Here is a 19,443-nt window from a genome sequence, read left to right on the forward strand (position 1 = left end):
ATGAATATTGTGATGCAGGCAGCTGGTCACATTTGTACGATAATGCACCATCTCATCGTTCAAACATCATGAGACAGTTTTTGAGCAAAAACCAAGTTCGTGTGTTGGATCACTCGCCATATTCACCTGATTTAGCACCCTGTGACTTCTTTCTCTTTCCCCGACTTCATTTGCCGATGAAAGGAAAGCGATACAACACCATTGAAAACGTTCAAGTGGCAGTAACCACGACCCTCAATAGTATCCCAAAAACCGATTATAAAAAACTCATTTAACGAATTAATTGACTGTGCTAAAAGCTGTATCGAAGCTGAGGAAGAGTATTTTGATTGAAATAAATGATTTGAATAATTATAATTGGCGTGTGTTTTATTTTCTATCAAAAGTTCAGTTTCTTTTTGGACATCATGTATAAGCTATCTGCATGTTCTTTAGTGTAATTTTGTCTCTGTAGTCTGCATAACACATTTGGACAACCTGCAGTTCCAAATGTGTTATGTGTTATTCTTCTCTAGTGCCTTATAAATGAGACATCTTTGCACATGTTTCATAGGTCCGAACTGCACAAACACAAAATTGAAATCATTCTCTCATCATTATCGTTTCCATGATCATGCCTATTCCCATTATTAACACACAGCACCCTTGTCTTACATATTATTTTACATAAAATCCCCTCCTTGTGTTTCCTTCTATTCTGTTAACTTATAACTGAAATATAAACAATTTGTTGCTCTGTATAATGATCCATTTACCCCATATAATTATACAATTCTGAACAGCTTTTCTCTTGGCACCTTTTGGTATGATTTTTTCCAGATTGACAAAACTTAAGTACTAATCCTTGTTCATCTTCAGGATTTTTAACCTGTTTGTCATAAAGACAAAAGCCGAATCTGATAATTCTCTATTTCAACTGAACTAGGTTGTTCTTCATCCTATTTCATTTTCCATTTTATAGATGGGTGTTTGCATTGTAGCTGCTATAAAACTTTTATACCTCTATATTTATAATATAGAAGTATAAAATATTTATACCTCTATATCAAATATATTTCATTTTCCATTTTCTTGTATAATACAAGAAAAAATAGAAAATGTGACATGGAAATAAAAGAAAGGATTAACAAAGGAAAACATGCATTTTATAGCAAGAAAAATTTGTTTATTAATAAAATGAATAAAAATATAAAGAAAAGGCTTAAGTGTTATAGTTGGAGTATGACTTATATGGGTTAGAAACATGGGCAATTGGGAAGAAAGAAACTAAAATGTTGGAGGCATTTGAAATGTGGTTATGGAGAAGAATGGAAAATATAAAGCGGACTGAAAAAATCACCAATGAAGAAGTATTACAAAGAGATGAAGAAGAAAAGAATTTACTAAAGACCATAAGAAAAAGAAAGCATAACTGGATAGGACATGTATTAGTCATCTCCTTCCAAGAGGAAGGAGACAACTAATGATGCTTGATGACATAATGGGCACAAGAGGATATCAGAAAATGAAGGAGGAAGCAATAGACAGAGGAAATTGGAGGAAGAAAATCTGCTGAGATATACCATTGGACCTGTCAAGAGACAGAACACGTGATAATTAAAAGAAACACACATATTAACCACAGTGAAAATTATTTAATTGCAAATATTTCATCCTAAGTATCTTAGGACATCATCAGTACAGTAGTTTAAACAATAATAGGAATAACATACAGTTAGGGCACATGATTACAATAAACTCTCATTAAACGTGCATAACGTGTTAGAGAAGTAAAAATAAAATAAAATAAAATAATAATTATTTTACACAATTTTGTTTGACAATTTCCCATACTTTAGGAATAGTAAGAACGTTGTTGCAGTTTAAATTTGGTCTGTAGTAGGGCTTCAGAACTTTCTTTATATAAACATTCATGTTTATGTAAAGATATGTGTAAAAGTTTAGACTTTTCCCAATGGCCTATGGCTTGGATTTTCTTTTAATTATGATCTCACCACAGGTTTCGTTATTTAAAAAAGAACACATGATGATGATGATGATCAAATATCATCTGCACCAGTTGCCTTCTCAGGCTTTTGATAGCTTTTTCTATCTTTAATCTTACTATGTACTCATTTTTACTACTATTCTGCCACTTTTAATTATTCCATATAATGCCCAATCTGTTTAAAATAATGCATAATTTCTTTAGTTGCAGTTTTCATTTATTTTTAGTTTGATTTTCATTGTTATGAAGATCAGTAATTAAAAGGTGAAAACTGAAAATATATAGGAATATGAAAAAGATCAGCTGCATTCTCACTGAGAACCTATAGAAAAAGTAAAATATTTAAGCTGTTTAGTCACAACTTTTATTCAATATGGTAAGATAAATTCCAGAGTAATCAACAGAATAAGTACAAGTTTGTATGGTGGGAAGCCATTGGAGTAAATTTATATGGGAACCCTACATGATAGTTCTAATGATGATGTAATTATTATTAATAATAATATAATTAATATTATATTCTGAGGTGGGAGGTACTCTCTATTATAGATGTCCCCCTGAGAATTCACTAATTTTTGATGGCCTATCTGCAACAGTGGCTTTATGCAGGTATTTGATAGATACTATCTTTCTGAAAATTTTTCATGTTGCTTCTCTAAAATTCAAATCAGTACAATATAACAAAATTGCTCATATTCAGAAACACCAGTTATTTCTGTGATTAAATATTAAAACAACATAAATTATATATATATATATATTATTATTATTATTAGACACCTCCAGGGAGTCCAAAGACTCATCGAAGGAGGGCATCTACAATTCTGTCTCTGCCACTCAATCCACCAACAAAAGTGATAACATGAAAGCTGCTTTTAGACATATCATATCTTAGGGAAGATCTTTGTGTTCTTGACTTGTTGCTTTTAAAATCTGTGGGACATAATTTTGATAGAAAACATTGGTAGATATAAACTCATAACACAAACTCTTAAAGGGATAATAAATTACAAGAGGAATCAAATTCACGAGAATAATAATTTATAAGAGGAATTAAAAACCTTAAAGTAAATTAAATAAGCATGGAGATTTTTTACCAGAAGGGAATAAAATGAAGATAAAAACATATAAAAAGTTTAAAAAAAAAAAACTATGAAATACATATTGTGACATAATGAACTCCCATGAAGACTGAACAAACAAAAAATATAAAAGTTACAGTGTATGGACCATTTCAACTTGAGTCATCAGAGGAAACTCGTGATTGCTAAAGCAGATAAAAGTGACAGGGTGACCATCATCATCATCAACTTCCTATCTACAATTTTCCTCCAAATTAGTCTGTTACCTGTCAAGACTCCAATATTATCAGATCTTATATTTCTGTCTTCTAAGGCACTTTTTACCGTATCAATCCACCTATGTCTTGGTCTTCCTCTGGGTCTTTTTTCTCCAACCTGGCAGAGAACACTTGTTTTGCTAATCTTTCCTCTCCTGTATCAATCCACCTATATCTTGGTCTTCTTCTGGGTCTTTTTTCTGCCAACCTGGCAGAGAACACTTGTTTTGCTAATCTTTCCTCGCCCATTCTGTTTAAATGTCCATACCACCTGCGATTAGCTCGGCGAACGCATTCCTGGATGCTAACAACATCAAGTTCTTTCCTAATATCCTAATTTTTAATATGATGTTGCCATTAATGCCATCTGTTCATGCCCCTAATCTATCTCAGGACTCTCATACCTGCAGTCTCTAGTCTTTGAACAAGTGTTTTACTTCTGACCCAGCTCTCAGATCCATAAGTTAAAATTGGTTTGAACACTGTCTTGTATACAGCTAATTTAGTGTTTTGACTAATTTCTTTCTTATTCCATATAAATTTATTCAGTTAACTTCCTACCATACAGCTTTTGTTGATTCTGTTGTCTATTTCCATATTTAATTTACTATCTTCACTAAAAGTCATCTCTAAGTATCTGAAATGTTTTACTTGTTCTATAGGTTCTCCATTCACAATGCAGTTGATATTTTCAATGTGTCTACCTATTTTCATTGTGTTTGTCTTCTTACTGACCTTCATACAATATCTATTACAACAGTTATTCAATTTAGTCAGGGAATCTTGCAGACTTGTAGCAGATTTATTTAGAAGTATAACATCAACCGCATAAAGTAAAGACCTGAGATTAGCATTTCCAATTTTGATATCAGGTTTAATACCACTTTCCCTCATAATGTGATCCATATCAATAATAAATAACAGAGGGGATAATGTACATCCTTGTCTGACACCAGATTTAACATCGAACGATCCTCCTGTACTTTCTTCAATTCTAACTGCTAACTTACAACTCAAATAAAGAAGTATTGTGTGATGTAATGCCTGATTGACACCATACAACTGTAGTGCTTTGTGAATAGCTTTCTTTTGGCACCTTTCATATGCTTTTTTGCGGGTCTACAAAACTTAAATGCAGATCTTTGTTATATTCCCACAATTGCTGAACTATTTGTCGTAAAGTGCAAATCCGATCCTGATAGCCTCTATGGCCTTAATTGTTCTTCACCAAGCTTCCTTCCACAATCCTTCTCAACAGTTTCTGTATGCTTGCATAAATCTTATCGGGAACACTAGATAGGGAAATACCTCTGTAATTCTCACATTCAGTTTTATTTCCCTTTTTATATATGGATACTATGAGAGCTCTACTCCAATCATATGGAATTCCTCCCTCTGTCCAGGCCTTCTGGACTATGCAGTGCACAGCCACTGTAAGACTTTTATGCCTCCATACTTGAGCATTTCTGGTCAAGTATCTACTCCAGCTGCATTTCAACATTTTAAGCATTTGATGGCTTTTTCTACTTTAACTATGGATATGTATTCCTGTTTGCATGCCTGTTTAGTTTTTTTTTACCACTCTGCTTTCACTATTGTTTCATTTAGCAATTTTTTCGAAGTAATTACTCCATACATCAAGGATAGCTTTTTCTCCAGTTTTCATGTTTACCATCTTTATCATCTCTAATTCCTTTTACAGCACACTTTCCTTCTTTTGTGAGCTTTTTCAACAACCTCCAGAATATCTTGCCACCTTCATGATTTATTTTCTATGTTCTTACCAGATTCTTCCCATGAATTTTGTTTAACTAGTTTTACAGAGTGTTTAGCTTTCTTACATTTGTCTCTGTATTCTCTAAGTGCACAAGCTGACTTATTTTTCAGGAACTTTTGATATGCTTTCTTCTTTTCCTTCACTGCCTCTTTAACTTCCTGTGTCCACCATGGAATTCTGATTTTTCTATCTTTGCAGACAACCTCATGACATGCCTCTCTGGCTGAATCAATCAGTGTTTTCTTCAGGATTTGCTATTGAACCTCAAAGATTTAGTTGCTGTTCTCAAACTCTTTCATTTTTTTTTAAATAATGTTTGTATATTTTAATCTACAGTTCACATATGAGAGCTGTTTAACTTGTATTCGCTTTAAAACTTTCTTACATGTTCTTCTTTTTACTATGAAATTCAATTTTATCCTGCTCAAGATTAAATAGTGATCACTTCCAGTTGCAATTCCTCTGTACACTCTAGTGTCATGCACCAGTGAGAAAACATCACTATCAACAATAACATAGTCAATGAGACTTTTCTTATTTCTTTCGTCTTCTCTTCACTTGAATTTGTTCACATTTTTAGTTGGAACATTGTGTTAGTAATAACCAATCCATGTCCTGAGCAGAAATCCAACAGGTATTTTCCATTATTATTAGCTTGCTCTTTTCTCCAAATTTCCCCAAAATATTTTTTTGGTATGTCTGACAATCGTTTCCTACTCTACTATTTAAATCCTGCAAGGACCACCGTTTCCTTTTTCATTGTGTCAGTTGCTTTCTCTGAAGCTTCAAAAAATCCTCTACTTCTACCTTAGTAAAAGAGTGGAGGAATATTTGTGCCTATAATCCCACCTTCTGTGGGACTATAGACATAAATAAGTTATTGTCAGTTTCCCATTCTGATATTTGCCCACATCACTCTATTTTAGACTGCCTGCCATTCAAGAAGATTGGCCTCGTATTTAATGTTGAGTACTATGGCTACTCCTTGTTTTCCTTGATTGTCATTGCCTGAATATCACATTTTGTATTTATTGCTCAGAAAGATCTCACCAGTTTTTGCCTTTTTTTTTTTTGTTTCAGTCACCCCTGTTATGTCAATCTGTACTTATCTAATTCCTGAGCTAGCTCCATTTCTTTGCCGTTCAGTCTTCTTATGTTAATAGTACTGATCTTGAACTCTGGTGATGTTGAGTTGGGGTGCATTTCAAGATTTATTCCAGTAGCTGACTTTTCGCAGTTTTCCCTGGAGAAAACAATGACGACCTTGTTTAACCGCTCGATACCCCCAGCCAGCATGAAATTCTGTCATGTTGTACCATCATTTTATATTTTGGTTTAAGCCAATAAGAATACAATTAGGTGAGTTAATCCCAAATTGCTAGCCCATCCTCGTTCATTCAGTATCCAGATAGATAACTAACTGGGTGCACCACGAGACGGTGAGGATTGGACATTAGGTCAAAGGCCTTGGTCGGTTCTCTGCATTCCTTTAAAGGCTATGTGGAGGTCTCATCTCAGTTATACAGCTTTGACCTTTAAGCACCCTGACATGGTGACCATTATAAATAAAACGATTATCACAATAAAAGAGCAGAAATTCTGAATGATTACAATACGTATCAAAAAATACCTAACAAGCCTACTCTCAATCTCATAAGAAAAAATTATTAAGATATTGCTCAAATTAAAATAATCAAAGTAAGATAGATAAAATAATATTGAAAAAAAAAAAAAAATAGTACCCTTGACTACTTGTGCACCATATATATTCGGCCAAGTCAAAATTCATAAAGTAGGTTATGCAATACGTCCCATAATTTCATATAACAATACAACTGCATCATCATCATGAATAACAACAGCTTTATTCAGTTTACTGCTGGATGGAATACTTCTCCATGCTTCTTCCATTTTTGCAGATCCTGTGCTCTCTCCACCATAAATGTCCATAACATCTTGTATTCTCATTGTCCTATCTTACTCTGGTCTACCTGGTTTCCAAAAACCAATTCTTGATGTCCATTCTGTTGTCAGATATTCTCATCACATGTCCTACCCAGTGCTATTTGTTGCCTTTTAATACTAAGGCAATGTCCATTATCTTTGTTTGCTTCCTTTTTCAAGTATCATTATTCTTTATATCTAACCTGGTTATTCCCAAAATAGCTCTTTTCATGTTTCTTTGTATTGTTTTCAGTTTCTCTAGGTGTTTTTGTAGTCAGACTCCAGGTTTCACTATTGAACATAGTTTTCATGCTGAGGTATTTCCACTATACGTTATTTTTGATTTATTGATGTTTATTTGTAGGCCTACACCCAGACTTACTTTATTTAATTCGATAATCATGTGTTCTAGTTCTTTTGGTGATGTTGCTGTTAGGCTGATATCATTAGCGAATTGTCAGTTTCATAAGTATTGTCCATCAATATTTAGTCCTCCTTTCTCTCAGTTCAATTTTCTCATATTCAAGGACTGTAGCAAATAATTTTGGTCAGATAGAGTCTCCCTGTCAGACTTCTCTTTATATTTCCATTTCTCTTTCTTTTCCATTTAAATTTATTACTGATGAACCTCCTTCATATATATGAGTTAATATAAATGGAATCTATTCCTATGTTTTAAAGCTTCAAGCATTTTGTGCAGGTCTGTTGAGTCAAAGGCTTTTTTCATAATCTACAAATGCCAAAGAATTTGTATATTATATATTTTTTTTGTTTCTTTTTTCCCATTACTTGATTTAAGGCTTGTAAATGATCTAAAGTTGAGAAGGATGTTCTGAAACTTGCCTGTTCTTTTTTGGTCGATGAAAATTTAATATATTGTTTATTCTGCCATCTATAATTTTTATAAACAGTTTATAAAGAACTTGTAGAGTGGTTACAGGTCTGTAATTTCTTATGTCAGTTAGGGGTTCTTCCTGTTAGTAAACACTCATAAAATTCTGCTAATTTTATGTGCAAGAGATCTCCCATTTTTTTAATACTTCTATTAGTATTCCATCAAGTCCAGTTACTGTTTCATTTTACATTTTTATAAGTGCATGATGTACCTGTATGTGTTCGTGTGCCTGCAGGTACACATATGTGTACCTGCAGGCACACGAACGGTATAAAGTGCAGGCCAGAAAGGTAACAAGCGTGGTAAAAAAAGCAAAAGCGGATTATGAAAGGAAACTAGCTTTGCAAGCAAAAGAGAATCCAAAACAGTTCTTTCAATATGCTGCAAGCAAGAAAAAAACTGTACACGGCAAAATGATTTTAAGGAATGACGATGGTAAGGAGGTCACTGAATCAGTCGATATAGTGGAGTTACTGAGCGCGCACTTTGCAAAAGCATATCATCCAGGTGGTGACATTGAAAAAAGGAAGGAACCATTAGTTTATATGGGAATTGTGATGAATGAAGTGGAGGTGACTAGTCTATTACAGAACCTTAATGTGAACACATCTGTGGGATTGGATGGTATACCGGCACGGGTCTTGCGTGAAGCAGCTAAAGAATTATCAGTGCCCTTGACCATGTTGTTTAATCTGAGTCTCAGGTCTGGCTTAGTCCCGAAGGTGTGGGAAGAGGGGAAAATAGTTTCACTGCATAAAGGAAGATCCAAGACTACGGTTGCAAATTACCGACCGATCAGCATATCAGGAGTCGTTGTCAAGGTCTTAGAGAAAGTAGTCAAGGGAAAAATACAGCAATAGATTGATGAAAACAAGATACTGTACAGGGGACAGCATGGCTTTGTGAAGGGTAGATCATGCTTCAGTAACTTGCTCAAGTTTTATAACAAGGTGACGGCTGAACTGGATAAGGGAAATGGGTTTACAGTGATACTGCTGGACCTGGCAAAGGCGTTTGACAGGATACCACATGGAATACTAATCCGTAAACTACAACATATGGGAATGGATATAGGGTTGGTGAGATGGATAGGTGGTTGGTTGGTTGATGGAGAGATATCAAAGAGTGGTTTATTCAGGAGTAGAGTCCAAAAGACGGCCTGTGACTAGTGGCGTGCCGCAGGGTTCTGTTCTTGGACCACTGCTGTTTAATCTGTTCATTAACGATATAGGGAAGGATCTAAGTGGAACAATTCATTTGTTCGCTGATGATGCAAAGTTGGGTAGGGCAATAGTGAAAGCAGAAGATGTCAAAGTCTTGCAGGATGACTTAGATAGATTGGAGTTCTGGGCTAAGGAGAATGGATGTCAATTTAATGTGACAAAATGTAAGGTTATGCATTTTGGGGTGAAAAGATTAGCAGCAGTATACCACATTAGTTGAACTGTACTCCAAGAGATTGATGAGGCCAGGGACTTGGGAGTGTTGGTGGATAAGGAGATGAAGTTTAGGGGGCACACTGCAAAAGTAGCTAAATCAGCTCATCAACTCACTTGGTTGTTGAAAAATACCTTGACGAGCAGAGACAAGCAAGTTATTGTACCTCTGTACCGAGCCTTGATAAGACCTCATCTCAATTACTGTGCCCAGATTTGGTCACCTCGGTTCCTTCTTGATGGGGAGGAGGTGGAGAGGATCCAGAGGCGAGTGACTAAGATGATAACAGGTCTATGGGATGAACCATATGAGAACAGGTTGAAGATTTGTGGGTTGCAGAAACTAGTTGATAGGCGGAGGAGGGGAGATATGATTGAGACATTCAAATTGCTAAAGGGATTCTATAGGATTAATTCAGAGGATATTTTTGAGATCAGGACTGGTGGTGGGAGAACTTGGGGACACCTATGGAAGCTGGGCAAGAGTGTGGTTAGCAGGGGTGTTGGAGCTGGGTTCTTTACTTTTAGAGTGGTAAATGAGTGGAATAAGCTGCCAGAGTCTGTTGTGGGTGCTATGACGGTGAACGAGTTCAAGACAAGGTATGATAGATACTGTGAGAATGTAATCGCATAGTTGTGTGGACATGATGTTTAGGGCCTCCCTCGATGAGTCCAAGGACTCCTGGAGCCGCCCGAAATAATAATAAAAAAATAATAATGATTTACTTCATCATCTTTGCCCATATATTCATTACAGTTTTCATGATTCTTTTCTCTATGGTTGGTTGTTCTCTATTACTTTTCCTTTATTTGTATATAAATTTCATCTTTTACACCTGTCATATAAAGATTATTTGCATTATCAAGAAGTTTTATTGTTTCTGTTGTTATTTTCGATTGCTGTTCTTATCATTTTTGTATTGAAATTTCTTATATCCTCTCTTATCTTTTTCCTAATTGTTTTGCAAAGTTCAGTATATTCTTTGTTTCTTACACCATATATATCTTGTTTCATGTTACATCACCTCTATCAAAATTCATAGCAAAATTACTTAAACCATTATTAACCATATCTAAATTTATGATCGAAAACACCAGTAACCTTCTTCACAAAATATCGAACCTAACTTTACTCCAAATGACATCCTAATTTCGCTGATGTGACAGCTGTGTATACCACCATTGATATCCCCAGGATATTAGACATGGTTGATACCTTACCTCTAGAAGACCATACTTTAGACTCACAAAATTAATCAACTAATGATATTTTGGCCCTCATAAAGTTAATAAACTAAGCAAACTTTTTTAAATAAACAATGATATCTCTATCCAAATATTTGGACTCCCGATGGGCCAAAATATTAGCGGACAACTAGCCAAACTATTTTTGTCCCATTTGGAGTCTAGTTTATTAAACCTTTCCCATTCTCTCAGCATTACTTTTTATGGCTGATATGGATGATGTTTTATGTATTGCAGATCCAAAATGTATAACTACCTTACAACCCTCACTTAGTAATAGACTAAGATTCACCGTACAATCAGAATGTGAACATTCATAAATTATCTAAATTTAATGTTAATTAGATCCATTGACCATATAGCTAAAAAAATATTCCATAAACTCACACATATTGGGAACCACCTGCACTTTAACTCCTGTCTCATCCATACTCCATTAAAAAAGCAGTTATTCTCTCACAGTTTATAAACACATAAATTTTCTACCAAAAAATATTTATCTTAATAAAGACTTTAAAAAATCAAAATTATCCTATGCAGTTAATAAATTACACATACCAAACAGCTAAAAATTGATTAACCAGTCCTACAGCCAAAGAAAATTTTCCAACACATGAAATAATAAAACTACCATATATCCAAAATACTTATTTAAATTTAAATACTCATTTAAATATATTTTAAACTCATAGACTATAAATTAGTTTTGACTACAATCACAAACTGGCTACTCTTTTAAAACCCACCAAATTTCACTTGTACAGGGAAATATTGGAATACCACAATGTGGTATAAAATTCCTTGCCAACACAATTGCAAAGTCACTTACACAACCTTGACAATTACTATGGCTACAAGAACATTTTCATGACTGTGACATACCCATTGCCAAATACACAATCTACCAATAATTATCTGGACACCCCCTGTTATTTGAAGTTATGGAACATTCCAGTCTTGTTAATAACATAAAAACTGGTATACAGATGGTAGGAAGCAGTATTTCATCATAGCAGTTGCATACAGGTGGTATGGCAACATGGGCTGTCACAGTGGTGGCATGTCCATACATGCTATTGCTGCTTGCCTGGAGCATCCAAAATTAACAGTTGGCAATGTGATCAACAAATGGAGACGTTCTGGTCACTAGTGCAGGAAAACACTTGGGGCAGCCACTGAAAATGACTGACAATGACAGGAGGGTGTTAAAACAGGTAGCACACAAAAACCAGCTGCAATCGGTTCAACTGTTTCCAATTTGATGGCAGGATGTGGAGGCAGCCTGGTGAATATTCGTTGGCACAGTGTGTTGTACCCACAATAAAGTTTGCTGATGGAGGAGTAATGGTGCGGGGTGCATTCAGCTGGTTTGGAGTGGGATCATTGGCTGTTGTCCATGGTTCTACAAAAGCCGCTCAATACCTTGATATTCTGGATAATTAGGTGCTGTCTACACTGTGGAGTTTTTATGGAATGGACCCGTGTTGCTATCAAGAGGACAATGCCCCATGCCACAAAGCTGCAGTTGTTATGGAATGATATAAAGAGATGGGTGTTAAACGACCTGCCCTGACCTGAGCAGAGTCCTGACCTCAACCTCAATTAAAGTTTAACAGTTGAAGTTTAGAGCAGCACATCTGCTCTCTTTCTGTCGCTGAACTCAGTGCTGCTTTGATGGAGACAAATTCCACCTGATGTCTTTTCACATTGGTGGAAAGCCTCCCTCAAAGGGTGCATGAGGTGATCAAAACCAAAGGTGGACATATGTGATGTTAAGGTTCGCTTGCTGGTATCAGTTGTGAATTACTAAAATGTCTGGACAGTTATTAGTAGATAACGTTTCTAAGTAATAAGAAGAACCAAAACAATAAAAATCAAATAGCGGTAAAACTGAAATCGTAATCCATGCATCTGAACATTAATTTAGTGCAGACTTCATCTTCCATTATTTTCCCTCACTCCTCTGAAGATGACTCCTGGTCAAAATGGCCCATATGCCATAATTTTTATATTTTTTGTTCATTCGTTCTTCATGAAAGTTCATTATGCTGCTCTGCTGTGTGACATAATGAACTTCTATGAAGAACGAATGAACAAAAAATACATATGTATTCCACAGTTTTTTGTAAAAAAAAATTTCCATGCTTTTTTTAATCTACTTTAAGGTTTTAAATTCTTCTTGTAAATTATTATTCTTGTGAGTTCAGATTCCTGTTGTAATTTATTATCCTTTTAAGAGTTCAGGTTATGAGTTTATATCTACCAATGTTTTCTATCAAAATTATGTCCCACAAATTTTAAAATCAACAAGTCAAAAACACAAAGGTCTTCCCTAAGGTATGACTAAAAACATATCCATGTTATCACTTTTTTAATATATGGCTGTATATATAATATTTAATCACAGTAATAACCAGTGTTTCTACACCATGATATAGAACAGTTACAGAGGGTGGCTAGCTCCCATTCTCTGTAATTGGGCAGCTAGCCTCTCTCAACACTATTGTATTATTAAAACCTTATACAGAGCTAGAACCATCTGTTTGGACTATACCTGAAATATAGCTAATAACGTTCCCCTTCCAAAAAAATCAACAAACTCTACATTGTTCATCCAAACCAAATCCTTTCCAAAATACAGATCACAAAAATTATGTAAGTGAAATCTGAGAGAGTGTTTTTTGAATCTACAATAGCTCTTACAATAGTTGCCTAATCTAAATAAATATGGCTGCCTCACTTTTGTCGTAGAATGGTTCAGAGTAGCATATGCTCTTGCCATTTCCAGAGCTTTTCGTTGAATGAGGCCTGCTAAGGAAATTATCATCCTTTGGTCTACCTGCCACCTTCTGTAATTGGGCAGCTAGCTTTCACTGCATGTCATGGTGGATGGCTCTCCCCCGCTTCAAGCTTCACCACCAATGTAGGAGTGCATAAGGGCTCTGTTCTATTTCTATTATGCGCTCTCTTTCTCCTATACATAAATGACTACTACAATCACCACTAATCCTATTCGCAATTTTTCTAATGATGATAATCTGTATTCATCAGCTCTGTAGTAGCAGAGAACTATATAGTTCATATTATTGGCCTCTATCTCACACCAGATAGCCTTACCTGCACTGCATCCTTGTCCTGCTGAACTCCTACTCTCTTTTTTTTTTTTACTTCATTTCTTTTGTTGTCATTAGTCAACCTTCTACCTCAATCCTGTTTCCTCTGTCCTCTATCCTCATGTTTTATTATTACAAGAAACGGATGTGACCGTTGTTACTGAGATGTGTACTCACAGATCTGCCTGTCTGCCAAGAGTATTAGCTTTTACAAGAATGTGGAAATGTGGCAAACTCCTGAGAAAGATATTAGGGTGATTTGTCTTTGGTACAAGAACAGTTTTTCTTTTTAAATTGCTTATTATTTTTTTATAGCATTCACTATTGAAAGGTCCTAAACATTATGGCTTTAGTACTCTGTGTGTGGGTAAAGGATTAGATAACTTTGAGAGTTCTGCTCTGGAAAGCACTTCAGATCTCTGTTAAGCAGGGTGGTGATTTTTACAAGATGAAAATCATCTACCACTTGAAGATATTTACAAATAATTCAAGCGACATCTGGATTCAGGCCTACAGCCTATTGTTTGGAGAATGGTTGACCATCCACTTAACTAACCTGGCTGGCTGGTGATCTAAAGATTGCTTATCAAATTGTACTATCTCTTCTTTGATATAAGGACTGTACTCTTATTGAAGTCTATGGAATCAGAATGAATACTATTCTGACTGTGCAATAGCTCTATAATTAATTGACAATTGTTATTTCAAAACAGATTTGATAGTTTACAAAACTATTTATTTGGTAAAGGAATTGATTTAATTTGTATTGAAAAGTACAGTGGATCAATTTAATTCCAAATTGATTAGCTAATTTGGAATTAAATGACTTTTGTTATATATATATATTAAATAAATATATAGCTAATATTTTTTCTTCATATTTTTCATATTTCATATTCACACTTCATATTTTTTATTTATTTATTTATTTTTACCTTCTTTTTTTTTCCAGCCATAAATGCATTTGTAATCATTACACCTCTGATGACTAAATAACACATGATTAGTATGTCAGACAAAAATATTTGAATTGGAATAACTAGATAACTAGCATTCAGATAATATGGAAATTATTCTGTGTATAAATATTTTGACATATACATATAAATACTATATATGAAAAAGTTGTAATGACTGTTACCGAGAGATAAAAAGATGACAAATATATTTAAAAAGATACTACTAGTTTACTAGTTTCGTTGAATAGATCAACATCCTCAGGTATCACAATCAAAGAAATATATAAAAAATTACAGAGACTTAAAATTGTAATAACAGAACAAGTATAAAAAGACAGTAGCGTGTTTGAAAAACAAATGCGAGTATGAGTTCCAAACAAACGTATACTACGCGCTATCGCGAGTGTGCCAGTACTGAACAGAAGCAACGTGTGCATCAGAGAGAGATTGTAACTCGAGCTGTTGTTGATATGAGAGGAATCCAGAGAAATTTCCCTGGATTTGACAATCTTTCTTTCGAGTTCATCGTAGGACACATAGATGTTAGAAGTTTGAGTCCAGTTTACAATGTGTGGGCGGCCTTCGTCTGAGTTAGCTGAAAAGAGAACGTGGCAAGAGAGAGAGCGCTAGCTCTAGTCCTGTTATAGGAGATATCTCTACGGTGTTCATCCAAACGTAGAAGGATGGATTTGGCAGTCTGCCCATAGTATGGCTTTCCACAATCACACAAAATCTTGTACACTCCTGGAAACTGAGTAGGAAGATGTTTCTGTTTATGTTTGCTAAGTAATGAACGAAGTTTTGGAAGCGTAGTGAAGCAAGTTTTGAAGTTAAATTTCTTGAGAATCTTGGCCAGTTTTGGTGAGAGAGAGCTGATTGAAGGCAAGGAGATGACGGCTCTTGGGGAAGTGGGATCTTCAGAAGTAGTTGAGTGCCTGGGGGAAAAGAAATTTGTCAATTTTCTTTGGAGAGAAACCATTGTTAATGAAAGTTTTTTTAAGAAAAAGGAGTTCATTTTTAATTTCTGTTTCTTCTGTAAGTAATGATTTGGCTTGGTGAGCTAAGGTGGAAATAATACCACATTTTTGTGTGGGATAGTGATGGGAGGAAGCATGAAGGTATCTATCAGTATGAGTAGGCTTTCTAAAAATTGAGAATTTAATGCTCTCAGCACATCTGGTAAGTTTGAGGTCTAAAAAGGGAAGGCAGTCATCTGATTCCAGTTCGAAGATGAAAGAGATTTTTTCATGGCACTTGTTTAGGTGGTCTAAAAATAAATAGAGGTTATTGACACCGTCTTCCCAGATGAGGAAAATATCATCAATATAGTGGTACCAGACTTTTGGTTTAAAGTGAAAGGAATTATAGCTTTTTCTTCAAAATCGTTGAGAAATATATCCACGAGAATCGGAGAGAGTGGGCTGCCCATAGCCAGACCTGAGTTTTGTAAGTAGATCTTATTATCATATTTGAAATATCCTGACTTTATGCAGTGGGAGAGAAGAGCAAAGAGTTTTTTTGATAATTTGTTCTTGAGAAGATGGAGGACTTCTTGAGCAGGTACATTTGTAAAGAGAGAAACAATATCAAAACTGGCCATTAAATCTGTTTTTTTTTAAGTTTGATGTCCTTGATTTTAGAAACAAAATCTGTAGAGTTTTTAATATGTAAAGAGGAACTTCCAGAAAGATTTCTTAGAAAACTCGCAAGATATTTGGAGAGATTATAAGTAGGAGAGTGTATGCCCTCAACTATAGGTCTGAGTGGGCAGTTATTTTTGTGAATCTTGGGGAGACTATACAGTCGAGGTATCAAGGGATGAAGTGACCTAAGAGAAAGCTGAATGTTTCTTTGTAACTCTAAGGTAGTTTTTAATAAATTATTAGTTCTATTGTGTAGTTCCATCGTAGGATCATTAGCAATTTTTGAGTAAGTATCACTATTTAAAAGTTCCAAGATTTTATTATGGTAATCAGACTTGTTTAAGATGACAGTTGCATTCCCTTTGTCTGCCGGAAGGATAACTACATTACCATTATCTTTCAAGGACTTGATAGCTGTCCTTTCAGAGTAAGAAATGTTGTCAGGTGGAGGTCTAGCTTTATTTATAGAGAAAATCGCTTCCATACGGAGGAGGTTAGCTTCTTTGTTTGGTAATAAAGAAGCTGCCTTTTCTATCTTTGTTAAGAGATGTTCTCTAGGGATGGATGTAGGAGCAAGTATAAAAAGACGCTACTGTCTTTTTATACTTGTTCTGTTATTCCAATTTTAAGTCTCTGTAATTTTTTATATATTTCTTTGATTGTGATACCTGAGGATGTTGATCTATTCAACGAAACTAGTAAACTAGTAGTATCTTTTTAAATATATTTGTCATCTTTTTATCTCTCGGTAACAGTCATTAAAACTTTTTCATAATATTCCAACCGAGTAAAAATGAATTCGCATAAAATACGATATATATATATATGCTTATAATTATAATTATAAACATATTAATAATTATTAACTGACTTGAACACCGAAAAAAGTATAAGAGATTTAATAAGGTTTCACTACTAGTTTCATCAGAAATGCCGACTTCGTCAGGTGAATACAGTACCAGGGAGTAAACAACATCTTAAAAAACATTGTACTTTAACAAATACAGAGTTTAGAACCAGTAGTAGCTGTGTTTTAAATAGAGTCTGAGTGTTAGTTCTGGCATGAAGCACTTTGCATGTGAATGATATCATGAGTACACCAAAACTGGATTACAGTGCTGTGTGAATCAGGTAGGCTGTAACTGAGATTGCTGTTCAGATGGGCAGGGTCGAGAGCTATTTCTTTGGATTCCAAGATACGTCTCTCTAATTCATTGGAGCATTTATGGATGTTTGAAGTTAAGTTCCAGTCTATTTGATGTTGTTGACCTTCAACATTGGCATAGAATAAAACGTGGGTGGATAGGGCACTTGCACTGGTTCTGTTGTAAGAAATGTTATTTTGATGTTCTTCTAGGTGGAGAGAGAGAGAGGGAGATGGACTTTTCTGTCTGGCCATAATACAGTTTGCTGCAACTGCAAATGATTTTGTACACTCCTGGGAACTGAAGAAGGTTGTGTTTTACTTTAGGTTGACTGAGGCAAGATCAAAGTTTTGGAAAGGTGGAGAAATATGTTTTTACATTAAATTTCTTCAGGATTTTTGCCAATTTAGGAGAAAGAGAACTTATATACAGTAAAGTGATGTAGAGTGTGGGGTTTGAGTTGTCTTCATTACTTTGTGGACTACGTACACTAAGACGATTATAGATACTTTTAGATTATAGATATTTCTAAGCAGGTATACTTTGTATACCTGCTTAGAAATCAAGTACACATCTTTGTATACCAAGAATATATTCCATATGCTCTTCACAAAAGAAACAAATAATAACAATCACCTCTGATTTTCTATTCTATTTTTGTTTTGTCTGATTTTCTACACCATTTTATTTTATTTTTTTTTTCTCGATGGTGTTCTTTGATACCATGTTATTACTCTTCAAGGTGATGTTTTTGGTCACTAGTGTTTAATGAATATTTGTGAATGAAAACATCAGCTATATGAGGGACATAAGAGAAAGAAAGGAGTCTCATTTTAAAGTCCAGCACTTCATACATGGGCATTGGGATGATAATAGTTATCACCTTTATGTCAGTTATAAGCCAAACTCTAAGTCAAACATGTTATGCATGTTTTAGAGTTATCGTTCATAGTAACATATCTTGGAATCCAAAGAAATAGCTCTCGACCCTGCCCATCTAAACAACAATCTCAGTTACAGCCTACCTGATTCACATAGCACTGTAATCCAGTTTTGGCATACTCATGATATCATTTACACACAAAATGCTTCATGATAGAACTAACACTCAGACTCAATTTCAAACACAACTACTACTTGTTCTAAACTCTGTGTTTGTTAAAGTACAATGTTTTTTAAGTTGTTGTTTACTCCCTGGTACTGTATTCACCTGACGAAGTCGGCATTTCTGATGAAACTAATAGCGAAACCTTATTAAATCTCTTATATTTTTTCTTTGTGTTTAAGTCAGTTAATAATTATAAACATGTCATTAAACTGAGTCAATTACTCTGTGTGTGTGTGTATTTATATATATATGTGTGTGTGTGTATATATATATATATATATATATTCATTTTTCTAAATTAACTGACTTAAAACCCGAAAGCCTTACTATGGGCAGACAGAGAAATCTATCTTATTACGTCTCGAAGAGCACCAGCGTGACATTGCTTATAAGAGAACCAGAGCTCTGTCAAGCCATGTCCTGTTTTCAATAAACACGAACAACGAAAGCCACCAACATGAAATAAACTGGCCATCAACTTCAAACCTACACATCTCCCATGATGAAGTAGAGTGCCGCATTGTCGAGTCAAAAGAAATCACCTTGGACCCTTTTCACATGAATAACAATCTTAACTATAATTTGGCTGACTCTTTCAACTCTACTATTAGATACTGGATTCCACACACACACAGGTGTACAACAATAGAACTTTAACTCGGACTGTAGTTCAAGCTCATAATAACTGTAATTTACAGTCGAATATTATGGCTTTATAATTGTATAGCTTTAGAGTGTGTCAATGTTAATTTCGTGTCTTTTAATATCTTTCTATGTTCTTATTGCCTGATGAAGTCATTCTTGACGAAACATGTTGCGTTTTTTTTTTTTCAAATAAATGTCATTGTGTTA

At 34.8% G+C, this 19,443-nt stretch overlaps 1 protein-coding gene across 3 annotated transcripts in view; it reads left to right on the forward strand.

Annotated features, from left to right (window-relative positions):
• Gcn5 (Gcn5 acetyltransferase) overlaps positions 1 to 19,443 on the forward strand; it is a 470,342-nt gene that overhangs the window by 373,219 nt on the left and 77,680 nt on the right. The window lies entirely within an intron of this gene.

The sequence above is a fragment of the Typopeltis vanoorti genome, chromosome 6 (assembly GCF_054136105.1).
Source record: "Typopeltis vanoorti isolate ZY-2024b chromosome 6, IOZ_Tvanoo_1.0, whole genome shotgun sequence".
Taxonomy (NCBI): domain Eukaryota; kingdom Metazoa; phylum Arthropoda; class Arachnida; order Uropygi; family Thelyphonidae; genus Typopeltis; species Typopeltis vanoorti.